Genomic DNA, 22,575 nt, shown 5'->3' with positions numbered 1-22,575 from the left:
TTTAATATATAAATAGATAATGAGAATTTTGCGCTTTGTCTCTGTGTGTCTGCACATTAAGTCTGTTTTCTAACTTGGAGATGTGCGTACGGCACCTGTCATTTCCTTGTGTGTGCATGTTTGTGTGTGCTCACTCGTGTCTGACTCTTTGAGACCCGGAGGGCTGGAGCTCACAGGCTCCTCTGTCCATGGACTTCTCCAGGCAAGAATACTGGAGTGGGTTGCCATTTTCCTACTCCAGGAGATCTTCCTGATCCAGGGATTTCTTGCATCTTCTGGGTTGGCAGGCAGATTCTTTTCTGCTTTGCTACCTAGGAAGCCCATATCTAAATAACAAGCATCATCAAAGAGTGAAAATTGGACAGGAATTAAAAATATGGGAAAATCAAGTGGCCAAAGGGTGTGACAAAAAACATGGTGCTAAGAAATTCTTGGTTTTTGCACCATTGGAAATAAAGAACAAATTGGATCAGTAACTTAAGAAGTGATATAAATTAAACTAGAATATGTTCGCGACTACTCTCTGCTTCTAAAATCGGAGTCAAGATTAAGAGAAGAGAGTCACTGGATTCACCTGCTCAGAGTCTGGCTGTAACTCCCCTGGCATCACTTCTGAAGACTACGGCACTAGCCAAAGATGATGCTGCGAGAATAGGGGACCCGGCAACAGGGCTCCCCAATGAGCTTTGCTACTAAACACTCCTGTGAAGCATTCACTTAATATCTTCAAGTTCCAAGATCCCTACACATTCTTAGCATGTGGTCTCAGCAAGAGATCAAGTAATGATTCATACCTCATTGCAGATTTCAGTCAATGGGTTTGATTTCCTTATCCAGTACTATTTGCCTCTTAAGCCAACTCTCCAAAAAGTTGTAAGGACAGTGGCGGAATAAACAAAAGGCACCAGAGAAGCAATCCTGCAATGGTTTCCTTTGGTTGCAGTCTTACACGTGGCAGTGAGGGGGCAGGGCCCTAACAGAAAGAAAAGGGCAAAATTCCTCTTAGCGAAGTCAGCGTCAAGACTTAGATCAGAAGAGGCTAGAGAGTCATAACATAGTACCTTGGGGAGAGATGATATACTTCATCCCCTGACAATTCATACTGCTCTCTTAGGAGGAAAAGAGCAAGAAGGCGGAAGCAGGAGAAAATGGTGGAGGTCTGAGCAAAAGAAGACAAAATTCTTACCCACAGAAAAGCATAATTCAAATCATATTCTACCCCTTTACTATATCAATCCAGCGAATGGTGAGAAATAGGAAATGTTCTGTCAATCAAAGAATAGCAATTGAGTTCCTCCCTACATTCCATTTCCTTCTCCAGAAGATCTTCCAGACCTAGGGATCGAACCCACATCTCCTGCATTGCATCTGATGGCTGAAAAGATATTTAGCCCTGAACCTCCAGGGAATCCCCGCTTCGTACATTCCAGAGGGTACATTCTATGCAAACTCTGAAATTAAGGAGCTCAAAATCTAGCTAAGAATCCATGTGTATTTAGAAAATATAAGTATCAGATAAACATTATAAGACATAAGTGATATCAGGCGTTTGGAGCAGTGAGCAACTGCTGTGCTTCTGGGTGGTCTAGGAAGGCTTTATAAGTAACAGACCTGGAGCTAGGCCAGTCAATGTCAAGGCTTTTATGCTGTCCTTGCTGGTTGACCTTTCTTCTTTGCATCAATCATCAAGGAACTTCTAAAGATGCAACAGCAACAGAAGCCACCAACAAGTTCATTACATGAGTAAGTAAAAGTACTTTGCAAAATGTAAAATATCATATCACTTGAATCTTTAGAAGAGTAAGATTATTTGTCACCATCAGCATAATAATAGCATTTAACAGATGCAAACTATTATACAAAGGATGGATAAAGAAGGTCTTATGGTAAAGCACCAGGAACTATATTCAATGTCCTATGATAAATCATAATGGAAAACAACATGAAAAAGTATATTTATATGTATAACTGAATTACTTTGCTGCACAGCAGAAATTAACCTTTACATAAATCACCTATATGCCAATAAAATGTAAAAAACAAACAGCATTTAATGTTAATTGAATGTTGTGCCAGGTATTACATTATTGACTGGAAACATAATACCTATTTACAACCTCTGTCTTCCTTTATTATAGTCTAGAAAAGCAGAAGGCTTGCTTTCCTAGCCTTTCTTCTAACTGTGGGTATCCAAGTTTCACAATTCTGGACAGAAAGACACAAGCAGATATCTGCTGAGGGCTCCTGAGAAAGCCTTGGATTTTCATGCGACCAGAAGGTTGAAAACCAACACATGATGAATGGCTGAATGGGAAGATAAACAAAATAAGCATCCTTGATCACAAAACTGAGTCTCTAAACCAAAGGCAGAAACTTCTTATCCTAGACCTGTAATGTGGTAATAATATTCAACATTATTAAAGAACATGAGCAAACTCTGGGAGACAGTGAGGGACAGGGAGGCCTGGCGTGCTGCAGTCCATGGGGTCGTGAAGAGTCGGACACGACTAGGCAACTGAACGACAACAATGATATTTAAACCCCTACCAGCCAGCTTAATAAACTGAGAATATTCCTAACATACTTACCATATGCTTAGCGAAGGTTATAGAGTAGATAGGTGACAGAAACAAACTTCAAGCCCATGTCTGCCAGACCCACAGCCCTGACTCTTAACTACTGCACTAACAAGGGTGTAAGCAGTGTAAGCAGGAAAACCTGGGTCTCCCAATGACCAACCCTGCGGTTGTTTCAGTTGGAGGAAACTTTACATTCTGGGTACATCTTAGTGATATGTTTGAAAGAATAATTGACACTACATTCCTTGGCTCTCAGTTTAGGAGTAAACGGACTCAACTTACTGATTTATACCAGTTATCTTCTCCTGATTCCCTTCTTGACAAGTCTATGACCTTCTTCCACTCTGATTTTCTTTCATGTGTGAAATCCAAAAAAACATTTACCTGCAGAAAATTTTCACGCCCCTTTCTGTTTTTCTGCACCCATCTGGACTTTGGAGATGGCCACAAATGAATTTTGTCCTTGTTTTGTATACAACAGACAAGTATCATTTCCACAAGCATCTGATAACACTTAAAAATAAACAGCAGACTGTTTCTGGAGCATCACTTATCCCCTTGCAATAGACCAAACTGGAAGATATTTCAGAAGTATCTCAAAAAGCCTAAAACAACACTGAGCTGACAGGGACAGTGATTAGCTGTTGGCAGCTTGTTAGGGTTTTCATGGCTTCACTTGAGAGTGAAATGTACTCTTCCTCTGTGGTTATGACTCGTCATTAACAGGAGGATTAATGGGGCTGCTTCGGCTGTCATGGAAAGCTTAAGACACATTCTTTATGTGGATCCCTTCTCTGCAAAGCTGATGGGTCACCTCCCTCAGCCAATTAGCTAATTGTCTGAAATCACTCCTCATAGATCAAGAACACTGTCTGGTGAATGAACTCTGTTCATGCAAAAAGCAAGAGTCTTTTGTTTCCTGTTGAAGACCCTATTCAACTCCAAGGCCCCTTCCATCTACAAAATTCTAAATTCTACAAATGTGAACAATCAGTTCCAATGAATGAATCTTTCTGGCTTTATGACAAATGAATTTCTTTTTTTTTTTTAACTATGGGGGCTTTTTTTTTAAAGAAAAAATAATTTTTTAAATGCAGCTTCCTGACTGTCCCAGGTGTGAAACAGTCAATCAAACCAGCAGCAGTGGTGTTGGGCATCATTGGTTGTTTCCCTCAAAGCTTGTCAGACTAATGTCATCCTGGATGCTTTCTCTTCTGCTGACCAAGCAAAGTCCTCCCAGAAAATCTAGACTGACTTCTCAATTCTAATCAAAACAGAGCATCAAATCCTAAAAGTTCAGGGCTATCTGAAAGACTGGTAGCTGGCTCTCACTACATAAACAAGAGTCAGTGACCCCTTTTTCTGTGGCTAATACTAGAAACTGGAGACAGCTTCCATCTTTGGCCTGCTGGGAGAAGATGGACTGAGAATCAGTCACCTTGCATTGGGTGGCAAGACACTCTTACTTACACTATTTGCATACTGTCTCTCACTGATTCTTATTTTCTTTTTCCAAATACAGTGCTTTTTTACTCAGGTGCCATTCCCCCTAGTACTTAGATCTGTTTCTTCAAAAGTCTAAAATCCCACAAGTAAAGCACAGAAAAAAGGGAGAGTCCAAATCTCCTGCAACTGAGAATATTGGAAAAACTTTACTGGAGGTGTAATGTAAGAGCTAAATTAAGGATGGACAGAATTTTACTAAATATAGATGAGGGGAGGAGTAAAAGAAAGTTCCCCGGGAAAGAGATAATGGAAAGAGTACATCTCATGTGACTGACACCATGCTTTCATATAAATTCTTATCTATACCTTATAATGACGATGCTGGAAAAGGCGGGTTCTCTCATAGCCTTTAAACACTTGAAGAAATCTCCCCCAGGTTATGAAGTGAAGAAGAAGCGAATCTAGGTCTCAAACCCAGATCTGGCTCCCAGTCATCTCTCTCCTACCACACCAATGAGGAATAGCATGCAGAGGTGGGAAAGACGTGGCTCATTCAGGGGATGTGATATAAGAGCGTGGCGAGCAAGGTCACGGCAGCTTCTGAGTACCTGCTCTTTGGGAGTCACCCTCTAAAGAAAAGAACCCCATAAGACACACCCTACTAGTGCTCTCAGGTATAACCTCAGTGAAATTGCTAACCCTTGACAAGAGAAATCAGACAGGTAGAGAGGAAGGTCATGTCCTTTAGGAGTCATGGAGCTGACACTCTCGTTCAGGGCCATGATGGTTGCGTCTTTGATCATCTCCACTTGGCAACATATTCAGATTGAACCTCAAAGCCACCTGAGCCTTGATCCCACTGTGTACTAGCGATGCAGGTCAGCATATACAAAAGGCAGTGGTTATTCAAGGGGATGACCTGGTTATTCAAGGGTATTCAAGATATCCTACATATCACACTTTGAACTCTATATGGACCCCCCCCCCCAAATATCTCATAGTCTTTTCCCATTTACCAACATTATGCCTTTTCCTATTTCTCTATTCACAGGCTCTAAAATAAGGGCTAAATCACAGAAGTTGCTTATTAGAAGTTTACTGAAAAAATGATACATAATAGGCATTCAATAAGTACTTGTTGAGTGAATAAATGAAGTGGATGTTTCTGTTGGCAGTGGGTGAGAGAGGTTAAGCCACAGACTCAAGGTCTGGGGGACAATGTAAAGTAATATGGTAAATATAAGCTAGAATCACCAGACAGGCTGGGGGCACCCTGAATGCCAAGCATGGGAGTTTGACTCCTTTTAGGCAATGAAAAGAGGATCCTGAATGGTGCTCAGAATGAAAATCTCACACATGATGGTGATGGTGGCGGGGGAGGTAAAACCCCAAAATAACTCCAGATTTTTGGTTAACAGCCTGAAGGAGCCAAACAGCTGTTGGGAAAACAGTGCACTCTCTGAAGGGAGAGGGCCAGGAAGATGGAATGAAACCAGAATCCTTGTCTGTCTTCGCTTCACAAAGTTCCTCACCTTTCCATGATGATCGAGAAGATCTAATTCCCCTGCTATTTTTCTCTTTATTGTCATCCTTACCCTTTGTCTCAGTTACTTTTCTCTTCGGAATCCTCTGACCACTCCTCACATTCCTGATGCAAGTTACCATTTGATTCGGTAAATGTAATAATGTGTCACAGCCTCAGAACTGTTTAAAATGCCTCAGAATTTCCAACCTATGTGGGAGAGAAAGGCCAGCGTAAATATATTGTGTTCTTGTCCCTGTGGACAAGACAAACTTCGCCTACTCAGTTCTGGCCAAGAGCCAAGGCTGAGTGAATTGCTTTCTTTCCGCCTACTCTACTAAAGCAAAGCAGAAATAAATACAGGGAGTATCTCACTGCACGCCCATTCGAGTAAGAAGGCACCTGCCTTTCGTTTTCCAGATGAGCCTACACGCTGGTGAATACCATTAACTGTTCCACCCAGAATTTACCCCACTGCCTTGCTTAAGCTCATCCTCACACATTCAGGACCCTCACCACTCTCCCGCTGTGCTGAAATTACACGCCTCCTTCAAGGTCTACCTTAAACTCTACCACTATGCAGTTCTCCTTTATCTTTTAAATGAAATGCAAAACCTTCCCCAGGTAAACCCCTTTGACGCCCTGTGTTACAAACCACAACAAGACTTGTGAGATAGTTTCTGGTGAATGTCTTCTCTCTCACTCTATTCCATTCATAAGACATTAGCTTTGAGGCCAGGGGCTATGTAATTTGGACATCCCTTATGGTTCCCAGTGCAGTGTTTGTACTTAGTACAAGTAGAAAACTACCAAACACTTGTTGAAATAAATTAATGAAATTATTACTTTCAATGAACTTCCACACACATTACTTCAAGGCATGATTATTCCTACTTTACAAATAAGAAAATGTAGGCCCCATAAAAGTGATTCAGAAAACAGACCAAGTTTTCCGCTGAAGCTGAGATAAAAGGCCCACATAAGAGGATGCAGATTGACTCTGGACACTTCTTGGATAACTGCTCCCATCTTCTATTAAATAACCCACTGAGAACATAAACTGCTACATCTTCAGGGAATAAATTTGTTGATATGCATATCGAGTCAAAAAGAAATTCATGCAATCTGAACCAGTACGTCTGCTTCCAAAAATTCATCTTAAGAAAATATCTAGAGATGTGGACAGACTTACACATGAAGAGGACCACTGCATTGTTGTTCAAGACAGTAACAAAAATCTGAAAAATCTATTGCTTCCCACTTGACAGACTGAGAATAAGTTTGTATCTCTGTCTTCCCAAATCCCAAAGAAGCACACAGGGTGTAAATTAGTACTTGTGGTTAGGGTAGAGAAAGAGAAAGAAAGGGAGAAAAAGGAGCAGACCAGAATATTTTTAACACTTTTCAAAAGATGAAGAATAGATGTACCTACATAAAACCCAAGTGAACAAAGACCAGGCAAAGAAACATGGGGAAAAATTGCATGCAGTACTCAATGCAGTTCCTCAGTGGGGCTAGGAAAGGTTCCATGCTGGACATTAGAGCATCACTGTCCAATAGAAAAGCAATGCAAGCCACATACATAACCCTGAAATTTAGTTTTACATTTAAAAAGTAAAAAGAAGTAGGTGAAGTCAATTTTAAGAATGTCAACTACAAATGGGCACTTGCCATCTGCCTCTACAAGGATTCAATAACGTGCTGCTGTAGTCGCTGACTTTCAATACCCCCTGAAAGGAGTTCAGGGTGCAGAAAAGAAATGAGGCACTCTTTGCTCTGGGAAAAACTGGCACAACAGGTCTTCAGATAGTTAGGTATTTTCAGGAGGCAATTTTATGAGCCCAATTCTTGTATTTCCTATCTAGAAAAGCACTAAACTCCTTCATGGTGATGATTACTCCTCATGACCGGCAGAAACCTTCTGCAAAAAAAAAATGTGTGCTTGATTCCATGTACTCCCCCTTCACCAAAATCACATATATACTGACCTGTACCTTACCTCCTTGGAGCAGTTTCTCAGAGCTATATGAAATGCTGTCTCCTGGGCTATAGTCTTCATTTTGCCCAAATAAAACTTAACTTAAAAAATGCACAATGTGAGAGCTGCAAGTCAGCAATAATATATCCAAAAATCATCATTTTAACACATAATCAGTATAAAATGAATTGAGTTTTTCTTTGAAATCCAAGGTGCATTTTACACTTACAGCATATCTTAATTCAGACGAGCCAGATTTCAAATGCTCAACAGCTCACACTTGGTTACTGGCTATTGCAATGCATAGTGAAGAATTAGAGGTTAAGGAGAACAAGGTCAGGAAGAGGAGCAGAAATCAAAGTGATTAGTTTCAGGGCTGCCTAAAGAACCATCTGGGCAAAACATTTTAGATATGCAAGGACTTCAAAGTTTAATTCCTATGCGTTCTTTCTGAAAATACTACCAAGGATGCTTTAAGCAAAAAAAAAACATTTTAAAAAGAAGATGACATGGGGCACAAGAAAGGAGATTTAACTCAGGACTTCGGGGAAATGGCAGCAGGCCTTGAAAATAGAAGTGAAACTCTCTGGATTTAAGAGAAGAATGTGTCAAGATGGAAGTCATTTCCCACAACAAAAAGGATGAATAGGAGCTAAATGACATGAGTAGTCATAAGGTAAAGGCAGATGCTTCTTTCTTCAGTCCAGGAAAAAAAAGGCAATTAGAAAATCCAAGGAAAACAAAAAGCAAAGACAAGGTATAAACATAAAGCAAAGAGAATGTGGCAAGTGATGTAATGTACAAAGAGAATCTCTTTGATCTTGATGTTTGGAACATTCTGGCTTAAATGTCACAAGTTTGTATAGCTGAACCTTATTTTCTTCCTGTGAGTCAAATTATGCAACTCAGCTCTGTTGTGATAAGTATGTAATTGTAATACTGCAAAGTATACACACTAGTTAATTCTTAGAATCAAATCCACAGGGAGAACTTCAGACTTATTTTATAGATCTGAATGTAAATATTGTTTAGCTTCACAGTACACACCTTAAGATAGGAATGGACTAATTTTCTCTTTTTACCTGTTGGAGAGTCAAAATATTCTATATACAGTAGGGAGGGAAAAACAGAACTTTAGGACTAAGTGGTAAGCTGCACAAGACAAGTTTGACTTACTGGCTTTAATGATCCAGTGATGCCTGTTTACACAGGAAAACTAAGGGTCCAGTTATCTAGAGTTAAAAAGTGGTTTCATGAGTGAACCACACTATGGCCATCAAATTATCCTCGAATTTATAATGAGTGTTTTAAGCTTAATGTGTTAAGTGAAATAAACTGCATCCAAAACTGTAGAGACAGAATGAAGCCTAGGCAAATGGAATGAAATCTGAGGTGCATTTATGTATTAGGAGAGATTTAGATTAGAGTTCCGTAACTGCGAAACTTTTCAGAGGCATGGGAATCTACCTGGGACAAAAGTGCTACAAGGAATAGACAACGTTAAGTGTGAGGCACTGGCACTACATCTGATCTATCTCTGTCATTATTCCCTCTTTCCCAAAACACACAGTTTGTACTCATTAAATAGTCACAGATTTAGATCCTCAAGGCTACTTGAATGATTTAGGATGGCCAAGGAACCATCAAACTAGGCAGAGTAGTCAAGGGAAGCTTTTAAAATTTTTCTTTATCTATTTAATTAGTTTTGGTTATACATTTTATTGCTTTATTGTTTGAACTTTTTATTTTGCTTTGGGGAATAGCCAATTAACAATGTTAATGTTAGTTTAGTTATCATTTAGTTAGTAAATCATAGCTTCAGGCGAACAGCGCAGGGATTCAGCCATACATATCCATGTATCCATTCTCTCCCAAACTGTCCTCCCATCCAGGCTGCCACATATCACTGAGCAGAGTTCCCTGCGCTATACAGTAGGTCCTGGTTGGTTATGCATTTTAAATATAGCAGTGTGTACACGTTCATCCCAAACTCCCTCACTCTCCCTTCCCCTCATCCTTCCCACAGCCACCTTCGCAACCATAAGTTCCTTCTCTGTTTCTATTTTCTAAGTATGTTCATTTGTATCATCTCTTTTTTTAGATTCCACACATAAGGGATGTCATATGATATTTCTCCTCTGTCTGACTTACTTCACTCAGCTTTTTTTTTAAATTCAAGTATGGGCTTTCCTGGTGGTTCAGTGATAAAGAACCCACCTGCCAATGCAGGAGACGTAGGTTTGATCCCTGGGTCAGGAAGATCCCTTGGAGAAAGAAATGGCAACTCACTCCAGTATTCTTGCTTGGGAAGTCCCCTGAATAGAGGAGCCTGGCAGGTTATAGTCCATGGGGTAGCAAGATTCAGACATGACTTAGCAACTAAGCAACAACAGTTGCTGTACAATATTATGTGTTCTAGGTATACATAGAGTGATTCACAATTTTTAAAGCCAGTATTATAAAATATTGGCTATATTCCCTGTACTGTGCTTGTAGCTTGTTTTATACCTAAAAGTTTGTACCTCTTAATCCCCTACTCCTGTATTACCCCTCCCCACTTCCCTTTGCCTACTGGTAACTACTGATTTGTTCTCTATATCTGTGAGACCACTTCTTTTTTTGGTTATATTCACTATCTGTTGTATTTTTCAGATTCCATATATAAATGATAACACATAGCACTTGTCTTTCTCTGATTTTATTTCACTTGGCATAATGCCCTCCAAGTCCAAATTGCTGAAAATGGAAAAATTATATTTTTTTATGACTAAGTAATATTCTATTCTGTACACCATATCTTTTTTACCTATTCATCTGCTGATGGACACTTAGGTTGCTTCCATATCTTGGCAATGCTGCTATGAACTCTGGGGTACACATATCATTTAGAATTAGTGTTTTTGTTTTTTCAGACATACCCAGGAGTGGAATTGCTGGCTCATAAGGCAGTTCTGTTTTTAGCTTTATTTGAGACACCTCCATCATGTTTTCCACAGTGGCTGCACCAATTTACATTTCCACCAACAGTGTACAGGGGTCAAGAGAGATTTCTTAGAAGAGCTAAGCCCTGAACTGTAACCTCAAAGGATATGTAGGTTGGAACATGGTAACTGTGGAGACCACGGAATCCTTAATGGACATAGTGGAAGCAGAAACCAGCTCCCAAACTGAAGTGCAAAGGAGGCTCTCATGGAAGGAAGGAGAATGAGGTCAGCTGAAAGACACGGTGACCAGAGGTCCTGAGAGACACTGATCTGTCCTTATTCCACTGCTGACACAGAGATTGTTTTCAGGACTGTATTTCAGAAGATGGAGGTGTAATCACAAATGTGTAAACTGGGTTTCCTTTTTCCTCCCATCAACCTACACTTGATCCTCTCTGTATGAGACCGACTGTCCTTTCTTCTCTACTCCTCTGACAACTCACATTTCTCCCCATAAGTTTCTCACTAGCACACAATCACATCAAAGACAGAAGAGTTTGCTTCCAGGGACCAGAACAGTCTACTTGGCAGTGGGTTGGACAATCCAGCAGGCAGAATGACTACAGTGCTTTACTTCCCATGCTGGACTTTGAAATCTGACTCCCCCGCTTGGCCAAAGAGAAAGCAGTGTATTTATTAAGGCACCTTGGATAGATCTTTGTACTCAAAAAACATCCTCTATAAGTCTCAAACACCTCCTCTTTGCACTTTCCAGGAGCTGGGGTTCAAACCTAAAACTCCTCACTCCAAGTTCCACACTCTTCTCTCTATACCATACTGCCTCCTAGAAAGTAAGGAAGAGGAGGGAGTGAATTTATCAAGGCTACATTAATGAAGAGCAAGAGCTGAGCACCACAGCCTGTTATCTTCCCATTCCCTCCTGTATTTTTAAAAAGAAACAAAACAGTCCTGCTAAGCAAGACTCAGAGATTCTTCAAAGATGACAAAAGTGAACAGCCTTCAATAGACTTTTCTTTAAAGGGCAGGAAGGCGCATTAAATATCAGAGCACCGGGGACTTTTCTCTGACATGATGCTGTCCTGGCTGAAAGGAGGTTTTGGGGGAAAAGACTGTTTCCCCAGCGTGAGCACACCATCCAGGAGATTCCACAAGGGCAGTGAGTTAGAGACGGAAAGGAGGGAGGCTGACTCACTGTTCTCCGAAAATAAAAACTCAACCCAAACACAGTGAGACTCAGCTATCCAGCTGGGTATTCCAAGGATTAACTGTCTGTGTGGTCAGGCACTTAACTTCATATTTCTGACGGACCAGCTGTAAAATGGGAAAAGAATTCAGAATATGGCTTCTGGTCAAGAGAACACCAAGAGAGTTGTATTTATAGCTTCTGAAATACAAACCAATGCAAATGGCCTGACATAGAACCCTTGGCCCTAGGTCCCAACATCCTTACTGTGGATAATGTAAGTGTGGGCTGGGGATATGAATGTCCTCAGAAAGGCAGTGCTACCTCACATTTTAATATCCTTTTCACAGGTTACAGCTGGGCATGTTATAATATATATTCTACTTCAATGTTAAAAACAAAATGCCAGCATAATAGACCGGAAAGTGTATGCATTTTGTTGTTGGAAAATCATGAGTTTGAATTGTGGTTGTATGACTTGAGCAAATTACTTAATCTTCCTAAGACTTCTTTTCCTCATCGTCAAAATGGAGATAATTACCTATCTTAGAATCTTTATTTATTCAGAGTTAAAGTTTCTGATACATAAGACACAAAAGATAATTTCCATATCAACCCTTACCTCACACCACATACAAAAATTAACTTGAAATGGATCATAGATCTAAGTGTAAAAGCTCCCAGAGGGAAACATAAGAGAAAAGTCTTTGTAAGACTGTGAGACAGATAAACAAGCAAAAAAAAAATTATAAAAGAATAAAACAGACCATCAAAATCCAAAGCTTTTGCTTCTCAAATGGGATCATTAAGAAAATGAAAAGGCAAGCCAGCCCCAAGGAGAAAATACTAACATTTTTTCACAAAAAGAAACATTTCACATATTTCTAGCTTACAAAGAGCTGGTACTCAGACCATGTGAAAAAAAAAAAGAAGGAAAAGAAACAACTCTTGCAACTTAATAACAAGAAGATAAATTATACTATTTTAAAAACAGGCAAAAGATTTGAACAAGGCCTATACAAAAGAAGCTATATAGACTAAAAACCAGTTATCAACCCCAAAGATGCTAAAGATTATTAGATATCAAGGAATGCAAATTAAAGCATTACTTTTGTAATACTATTACTTGTAAAGCCATCAGAGTGGCTAAAAAAAAAGAACAAAAAGGTGCTAGTGGGGAGGTAGCACCTCTGAAATCACACACATACACAGTCGGAGGGAATGTAAAATGGAACAGATGACTTGGAAAACAGGCCGGCAGTTTTAGAAAAAAGTTTAATCAACAACTACCATATGACCCAGCCATTCACAACCCAGGAGAAGTAAATATATATGCCCACACACGTGCAAATGAATGTTCATACCAGTTTCGTCTAAAATAAGACAAACTGGAAACGACCCAAATGTCCATCCACAGGTGGTATAACCATGCAATGGACTAGAACTCGGTGATAAAATAACATATGCAATGACATGGACACAGCTAAAAAAATCATGCTGAGAGAAAGAAGACAAGCAAAAAAACGTACACACTGTATGATTCTACTCATAAAATGCTAACTAATTTATAGCGACAGGAGAATGCTTGCCTGGGGCAGAGGGCAAAGGAAAGGACAGAACACGCAGAGACCAGAGACGTCTCTGGGGGCTGATAGAGATACTCTGTATCTTGACTGTAGTAGTCACTTCATAGGTGTACACAACTGTTAACATTCAGTGAATTCATTCAGATGTAATTTATTGTGTGTAAATTATCCCTTAAGGTTGATAAGGAAAAAATAAATTCACTCTGCTATTCCTCCTGCTACTAGAATCAAGGTAGAAAGTTACTATTGCCAATCTCATGGTCACATGGAATACAGAAAACTGTATACAAGTTGCTGAGGACAGGATGGTACTGCAAAAACCTTTTTATTTACTGAGGATCAATTCAGGTGTTTGGCAATGTGCTAGGCACTCTATACATATTATTCAATATTATGTAAATAACATTAATATTGTGTAAATATCTTATTAATTCTAACAAGTTTGCTGAGGTAGGCACTATTACTTCTGTTACAGAAGAGGAAACAGGCTCAGAAGGAACTCATCAAATCTACCCCAGATGGTAAATGGTAGGTCTGGATTCAATGAGGGATCTGGAATCAAACCAGGTAAGCTAGACTTCAAAAGACGATGCTATCATTTCCTACAGTGCATAAGGCATCCTCAGGAAGGCAAAGCCCTGAGGGCCCACAGACAGGAAGGGTTCCTAGAGATTTTGTTCATCAGGACTGGCAGATCCTCTCAAGTCCTTCAGAGGGGCCTGAGAGGGTGGGAAAAGGGGTATGCCTCTGCTTGTGAGGCCAAGGAGAATCCTCTCACTGGGCTCCAGCATCTGCTGGTATTTTGTTAATTCTTGGCTCCTCCATACTCACCCACCCACTGGTTTCCCAGAGAAGAAAAGCCAAAATATCTTGGCTGAACAGACGAATGGGTCACAGATGACAGAGGTAAAAAAAAAAAAAAAAAAAATCAAGAAGTTCTGTAATAAGCTTTTTAAAAGCAAAAACAAATTGCACACTTCCTCGTTCTGCATTTTCCTTATTCTCTTTGAGTTATCCATCTTGTGAAACATTCTTCCGTTCACATTTTCATTCATCACAATGGAAAATGTGAGGCCAACGGGTCATGCTGAAGGTTTAAATAAATTTCCAACCTTCCCATTTCAGACCAGCTATAACCCAGTTCCCCCGAAGTCAGCCAACAGATCAAGAAGAAGGTGGCTTAAGCTGCAGAGAGTGGGCCATGGAGAGAAAACATGGGAAGCTCATATCTAAAGGGGTATTTCAGGATGGGGACCAGCTCTGAGATGAGGGGGCAGAGACCTGGGTTCAGGAATTAGCACTGTCTAATCATCTCTGAGGCTCTGGCAAGTCACCCTCTCTCTCCGAGCCAACCTCAGAAGATTAGATTGGTTATGTTTTTCAACTCAAAAACAAAGGCCCTCCATTTATAACCAGAAATAATCTTTCCCCTAAACCTTTAAGATTCTCATGTACTTCCTCTTTGTGAATTGCTCTGTTGCCTCTTTAATTCCCCAGTAGCCAAGCTTTACTTTCTGGAATCTGTACTATAAAAACAGGTAGCTTTTCATTTATCAGTATACACTGTGACACCAAATAAAAAATCTTAAATGATATAGAAACATACAGTGAAATTCTGTCATAATCCTGAGTGTGTGTTATTGATGGCCAGGGATTAAATGTGCTAGTTAATGCAAATTGTGTCTGGGGTGGTTCCTCATTTCCATTCCTGACTTAATATGAACTGCAATATTACAAAAATTCTTTGCTCCCTCCTCACACAGGTTAAGAATTCATTCACCACAGGGAGGTGTGCTTTTGTGATCATGTAACTAGCTTCTCCTCCCCCAACCAGACTCTGCCAAATTGTTTCTGGTAAGTCAGCTTTGGAAAGTAAAAATTCCCTAGACATTCTGGACGGGGTGTGAGAGGAAGACGCATAACCCAGCAGGGGAACCGAAACATTCCCCCTTGTGTTCATTTCTGTCCCGGGAGGATGGGGGGAGGGAAGCTGCAGAAGCAGCTTTCAGAGGAAACAGACTTGCAGGACTTGTGCTGCAAACAGTTGGGTTCTGCATCCAGATGTTGACTGAGGCAACTAAAACCACTGGAGAACAAGTGGGCCAGAGTTCTTGCTTCAGAAACAAGAAAGTAACTCACTTGTGCTTCACATATTACAGCCTAAAACCTATATTCTAGGTGCCATCCCTGGAGCTCAATGCCAGTGTTGGAAGGCAACTTTGACATCGTTAGGCCAGTGACCTCCAACCCTCTTTTTAAAGAAGTAGAACCCTTTATTTCTACATACAAAGTTTTATGCAGAACCATGATACCTAAAAACAAAAACAGAACTGCTCTGGGGCGAGGGGCGGGGGGACACACACGTGGAGAGTTCTGCCAGCTCAGCGGCCACCATCCCTTTCGTCAGGCACCATTCTGGATTCCCAGGGCCGTAACCAACACTATTAAGTCTGTTGATGTGTGCTGACTTGTGTTTGAATGGTAGGTCCACTGATTTGTGGAGTTTACAAATAAAAACATCGATGACCACACCTTTATTTTGACTCAGTAGGCTGGGGTGGGTGCACTCTTTTTTTTTCCCTTGGATCTTCTCCTTCAGTGATCTCATTAACTCTCAGTGCTTCACTTACCATTTCTACATGGAAGACTCAAACTGTACATTTTTAGACACACAATCTCTCCACTGGGCAAAACAGGGTGTCTGCGACATAATGACGGGAGGGGGCAAGTAGGGATCCAGGGATCCATGTAGACAAGAACCTGGAAGTCTGGAGGCGGAATCCAAAATTCTGGACAGGTCTCTAGTTGTAAGAGAACTAGTGAGAAAAAAAGAAAATCAGGACTTTCTAAAGACTCAAGTTACAAGGCAGGGACTCGGTCAAAGGAACAGATTTTGAGCAAGAGCCCTTTTTAAAATTGGGGGCCAAAGGCAGAGGGGGACTAGTTTTCAGACTGACATGATGCCAACTTCTAGAGGTTCAGATCAGGTCCTTAAATGCTACCCCACCTCACTCTCATAGTGAGCAGAACTGCTTCACGGGTCTGTCATAAGCTCTGAGAGGTCAGAGCCAAGCAAACCTTCACAGTTAAGAAAGTCCAGGTCCTACTTGTCTAGCAAGCTGGAAGCATGTGATGAGCTGAGAAGATGCAGGCCAGATGTTCCTAATCTTTTTTCAGGTCATTCGCTGAGACAGATGCAGATCCCTATCAACCCTAGAGTCATTTCTCTCCTTATTGTTGCTATAAAACTAATGTTTTGTCCACAGAACTGCTATGAGACCCTACAGTCCCAGGGAAGTTAAACCTCCTCCCATTCAGTCCCAGAAGTCGAATCCCAGTTGGTCTAAAGCAATTATGCAATCCCATTCCCCTTTGCCAGGAGTGGTCCAAAGGTGGACCTGTAACCTAGTTCTGACCAAAACAACAACATCAAAACCCAACTCCATAAGGGGTTTTTGAGGAGGGAAAGTGTCTAACTTTCTTGGTGACATGCTTGAGCCACTGAAAGAACCCTGACACTTCCTGCTTCTCTGCTAAATGAACACCAATGTCCTTATGATTTAAGCCACTATTACTCAGATTTTCTGTCAACTGCTGCTAAAAGTTTTCCTGACTGATCTGCTGACCTACTTGAAAACCAGATTAAAACTATGAGCCCTGTATCCCGTAACCTTCATTATGTGGATATACAATGTTTTTTGCCTTCAGTTTTAGGAGGTTTACAGATTTTAGTATCCTTACTCCGGATTAATGGTTCTCAAAGTGTGCTCCCTGGACCAGTAGCATTAGCATCACCTGAGAACTTGTGATACTTGTTATTTCTTGATGATGACCCCAGACCTACTAAATCAGAAACCCATTCAATGGGGTTTTGCAATCTGTGTTTTACTAAGTCCTCTAAGTGATCTGATTCATGCTGAACTTTGAAGAACATTGTTCTGAGCCAAGCATTATTCAATTTTTGTGATGATAGAAATGTTTATATCTGTACTGTCCAGTGTGGTAGCTGCCAGCCACATGTGTCTATTGAGCACTTATGATGTGGCTAGTGTAACCGAGAATTAGTTTTAATTTATCCAAATACCTGCCCACAGCTAGTGACACCTGCTAGTGCAGGTATTGACACTGCAGCTCTAGATAAACATAAGGGATTTTATATTTTCAAGTGGCTCCTAGTACCAAGTCACAAAGTAAGCCAGTGGTTCTTACACTTTAGTGTGCATCAGAATCACTAGAGCAGTGGTCGCCCCTAACATTTTTGGCAACAGGGACTGGTTTCATGGAAGGCAATTTTTCCATTGAATGGTGGTGGTGGGGGGGGGGGGGTGGGGATGATTCAAGCACATGACATTTATTGTGCACTTTATTTCTATTATTATTACATCAGCTCCACTTCAGATCACCAGGCAAGCTCTCAGAGATTGGCGACCCTTGCACTAGAGGATTTTGTAGAACAGACTATAGGCCCCAACATGTAGAACTAATGATTCAGCAGATTTGCCTAGGGCCTGAGAATCTGTCTGTCTAGTTGGTTCCTTGGAGAAGGGCATGGCAACCCACTCCAGTAATCTTGCCTGGAGAATCCCATGGACAGAGGAGCCTGGCTATGTGATGCTGATGGCACTGATGCTTTGAGAACCACCGGGCTTCCCAGGCGGCACTAGTGGTTAAGAACCCGCCTGCCAATGCAGGAGACGTAAGAGACTCGGGTTCGACCCCTAGGTCAGGGAGATCCCCTGGAGGAGGACATGGCAAGCCACTCCAGTAATCTCGCATGGAGAATCCCATGGACAGACGAGCCTGGTGGGCTACTGTCCACGGGGTCGCAGAGAATCAGACACAAATGAAGCGGCTTAGCACACACGCAGTGCGAGGTAAACCAAACTTGCGCCTTCCTACAACCTCTATGAAAGCCACTTTTCTACCATTCAACCAATGTTTTCCTTTGTGTTCATCAAATTACAAATTGGTAAAGTTCCCAGACAGTAGAAGCTGATATCTTCGAACTTTGTATGTCCCACTGTACACTCTAGCTCAGTGCCCTGGGTCTAGCACGTGCTTGATATTATGAAAGAATGACTGTCCCCTCAAAGAGGAAACATTTTGGGTCTACCATGTTCCAAAGACCGTGATTATGTCCTTCTAATCAGGTGGCAGGCTGTAGGTTTCAAAGATGCACAGAAAGGTTAAGTGCCTAAGGTACTAGGCCCTATTTCTTATCTTTCTATATTTCAAATTATTATCTCATAAACTGTTCAGATCTATTTGTAGAAGTGATATGTGTGTGTGTGTGTGTAAATACTGAAAACTAAATTATTCAAGAATCAAAAATACTTCTGACGCTATAATGGTGGTATGAAAGGCAAAAGGACTGGTGATCTAGACAGGGTGCTCCACCTTCTCAAATAACACCACAGAAAACCATCTCTGCCAAAGACCTGGCTGGCCAGCAATCCGGCTTTCAAGCAAGCATTAATGGGAAAGACAAGAATCAAGGACAAACACACAGGGGACTTTTCTGAAGGTCAGAAAAGCAACAATAAATACCATGCCCAGAAAAGCTTTTAAACCTGACCTTTTCCTCTGCCGAAGCCATTCGCTTTCCAGCATCCTCAATCTAATAGACTGAAGTGGGCTGAAATGGCTCTTAGGAGAGAGCTGGGGCTAGTCTGTTCCTTAATGCTGCCTCTCCGGCACTACTCTGGCAGCAGCATTCCGGGTAATTACATCATTATACCATAATGGAACACATGCAGTTCGAGTGAAACAGCCCAGCAGCTCCCCAGTTGAGGAGAGGAGAAAAAGGCTACCACTTCACCATTCAATTTCCATTAACCCTTCAGGTTCTGGATTATTCTCAAAGGCAAGCCACCCTTATATAGGACTTTTCATAATTTTAAAACAGAGGCCATGGAGGTGGAGCTGAGCTGAAGACTAGGAGCCAAGTGTGTACATTCATGTCATGGAAATCTTTCACTAGGACAGCAATCAGGAGACCTGGCTACAGCTCTGGCTGTGCTATGAACATCTTATATAACCTTGAGGGAAATCAGTTGCATCTTTTAGGTTTCAGTTTCCTTATCTATAAAGAGCAGTAAAACTCTCAGAGGATCCCAAAATGTCCTGGTAGGCAACCTGGGATTAGATCGAATGATCACAAGAGCTCTCCCAGCTCTAATATTCTATTATCTAAAAAGACTCCACCAATAGGGAAGGCAGAGAAGGAGTCAGAGATGAAAGGCCAACTCAATATGGTCTTCAAGCAGTTTAATTAGATGAGGATTTCTGCCTCTACTCTGATCCATGCATCAGTGTCAGACTATCTTCATCAATATCCATAGCAACTTTTCAAAAGATCAAGGTCAGAATTCATCAATGTATCTTAAGACTGTCTCTCCAAAGAGAGAAAAGACACAGGAATACAAAGCATATTGGGATAGAAGCTAGGAAACCGAGGTCCTAGCTGTCACTGACCCCTTTCACAACCCCGAGTCAGTCGCTTTACCTTGGCCAACTCATCTCTAAGGCACAGTGGTGCAGGGGAGAGGGGTTAGAACTAGACCCTTTCATGCGCCTACTGGATACTGAGGCTGCAGGGGTGGGTGGGGGTTGGCACCAACAGCATGCTAAGAATGTCAAACCCTGCAAGACAGAAATGAGTTTTCTTATGATATTCTAAAGGTTTTCTCACAGACATGTCACAAATATTATCTAACAGACCTCAAGGAAAGAATTAAAACATACAAAGCTACATATTAATTGTATACTTGAGAATCTTCTCTTTCTAGTGCCCAAAAGGAAGAATATAAAAATATGTTCTCTGCAATTGTCTTCTGGGCTTCATACAGAAGGTAAGAGACTTTGATTTTTAGTGGTAAGGTATTCTAGATATTCTGGAAGATCTTCCCAAGAAAATAATATAAAAAGCTAAATAAATAGTCCTAAAAATTAATTTTAAAAATGCATCATTGGCACTTCCCTGGTCCAGTGGCTAGGACTCCATGCTCCCAATGCGTGGGGCCTGGGTTCAATCCGTGGCCAGGAGCTAGAACCCAACTGCCACAACTAAGACCCAGTGCAGCTAAATAAATATATTTTAATTAAAAAACTAAACAAAAATGCATCATGCTGGGCTGTCAAGAATACTTGAGAGAATGAAAATTAAAGGAATCTGCACAGAGCAAAAATTAAATGAGATGAAAAGCAGGTGGAAACAACCCAAATGTCTGTTAATAAAGAAAGGATAAACAAAATGCATCTTAACGCATATGATGGATTACTATCCAGCCTGAAAAAAGGAAGTTCTGACACATGCTACAGCATGGATGAATGCTGAAGATGTTATACTATGTGAAATAAGCCAGAGACAGTGGAAATTTTCTATGATTGCACTTATATGAAGTAACTAGAACAGTTAAAATCAGAGACCAAAACTAGAATGGCAATTGCTGGTGGCTGGAGGTAATGGAGTGTTATTGTTTACTGGGCACAGAATTTCAGCTTGGGAAGATGAAAATGTTTTGGAGATGGATGGTGGTGGAGATTATATAACACTGTGAGTTATCTAATGTCACTGAACTGCATACTTAAAGACTGTTTACATGGTTAAATTTATATTGTGTACCTTTTCACAATAAAAAAGAATTAAATGAAAGCAGAAATCCTGGAAGGAAAGAGAACATTAAAGCCAGCTTTTGCCCTGTGGCTATGTAACAAACATTAGTGACCACTGCAACGATCATTTATGGTATGGGCAACTGAAGATAAAATCCGGGGCCCACCTTAGGTGAAACAGTCTTATGTGAAATCTCCTTTTAATTTGGGATACCAATAGGCTATACCCTCAATATAGAGACGAAGCATAAATAAACCACAGCACTGAAAGGGACCACGAAGAAGCTATCCTGTCTCACCCAGAAGAGGAGAAATGTCTCACCTAAGAATCCATAACCAAAAGCTGGCTCTGATGAAGATTTGTGATCAAATCCATGCAACGTCAAGTGAAGATCTATAAGTAGTCCACTTAGCAATATTTTCAAGATATTGGCTAAAGCAACTCCTCATCCTTTCTAGCAGAATAAAGGTTTTACTCAGGCCTCAAATAATTCCCACAGATAAAAGTCCTAAGGAACATTAGATCTTAAAACAAAAGCAAAACAAAAACCACACATCCCGAAATAAGTCACATGAGTGACAGCCAAGAAAAACAGAGCAAAATAAGATCCTCAAAGCCTTCAGACATTGAAACTAGAGACAAAATATGAATGTCTATGATCTTTATATCTTAAGATTTAAGAGAAAGAGTGGAAAAAATTAGTGAGGAACAAGAGAGTATTGAAAAAGAACCATGTACATTTGAAAACATACCAAACAGAACTTCCAGAAATGAACGTTATCGTTGAAATTAGATATAACTAAAGAATTAATTAGTAAATTAGAAGAGCAATCCAAAGAAATTCCATCAAATGTGACCAAGAAATGAAGATTAAAAAAATCAGAGTTTAATGGATGATAGTGCTAGAAGGGTCTAACATGTACCTACTCTTTTCACTGAAGTTCAAGTAAAATTAGAAAGAATGGAGAAAGGCATTATTCAAACAGCTAATGGCTGAGAATTTTTCCAGAATAACTGAAAGAACACCAAACTTCAGATCCAGCAAGCTCAACAAATGTCAAGGACAAATAAAAAAACAACAAATTATGATGAAATTTAAGAACACCAAAGACAAAAAAGATATTAAAAGAGAAGCAGAGAGAGATCATCTACAAAAGAAGAGCAATTAGACTTCTCAACAGCAAAAGTAAGATCTAGTAGACCACAGAAAAATATTTTAAATGTATTAAGAAAAAATAACTGTCAAGAGAATGAGGAAAGAAGCACAGACTGGGAGAAATTTTAGTAAAACAGAGATCTGATAATGGACTGCCATCTAAAATATACAAAGAATGTAATACCTCACCAAAGAAGACACATAGATGGCAGGTAAGCTATGACAAGATGCTCCACATCATATGTCATCAAGGAAATGCAAATTAAAACAGTGAGATATCTCTACATATCTACTACAATGGCCCAAATCCAGAACACTGACAACACTACATGTTGGTGAGGAGATGGTCCCAATAGCTCTCATTCATTGTTGGTGGGGACGTAAAATGGTACAGCTATTTTGGAAAACAGCTTGATAGTTTCTTCAAAAACTAAACATGTTCTTAGTTTATGATTCAGCAATTATGTTCTTGCTACATTTACTCATAAAGCTGAAAACTTATGTCCACATAAAAACTTGCACATTGATATTTAGAGCAGCTTTATCCATAATTACTAAAACCTGG

General features: G+C 40.4%; 1 protein-coding gene across 3 annotated transcripts in view; it reads right to left on the bottom strand.

Annotated features, from left to right (window-relative positions):
* The window catches only part of GAB2 (GRB2 associated binding protein 2), a 172,753-nt gene that overhangs the window by 103,241 nt on the left and 46,937 nt on the right, over positions 1 to 22,575 (bottom strand). The window contains exon 2 of one of the 3 annotated variants that reach the window (XM_065937011.1): positions 795 to 973. The exons of 1 other annotated variant lie outside the window; for it this stretch is intronic. The gene's annotated coding sequence lies outside the window, so the exon portion shown is untranslated. Of the gene's footprint in view, positions 1 to 794; positions 974 to 5,620; positions 5,717 to 22,575 lie in introns of those variants that run through there. One more of the 3 variants, XM_065937012.1, reaches the window with a different exon arrangement.

The sequence above is a fragment of the Muntiacus reevesi genome, chromosome 5 (assembly GCF_963930625.1).
Source record: "Muntiacus reevesi chromosome 5, mMunRee1.1, whole genome shotgun sequence".
In the NCBI taxonomy this organism is placed as follows: domain Eukaryota; kingdom Metazoa; phylum Chordata; class Mammalia; order Artiodactyla; family Cervidae; genus Muntiacus; species Muntiacus reevesi.
Note: the sequence above shows the minus strand (reverse complement) of the source record. Positions and strands in the feature narration are given on the sequence as shown.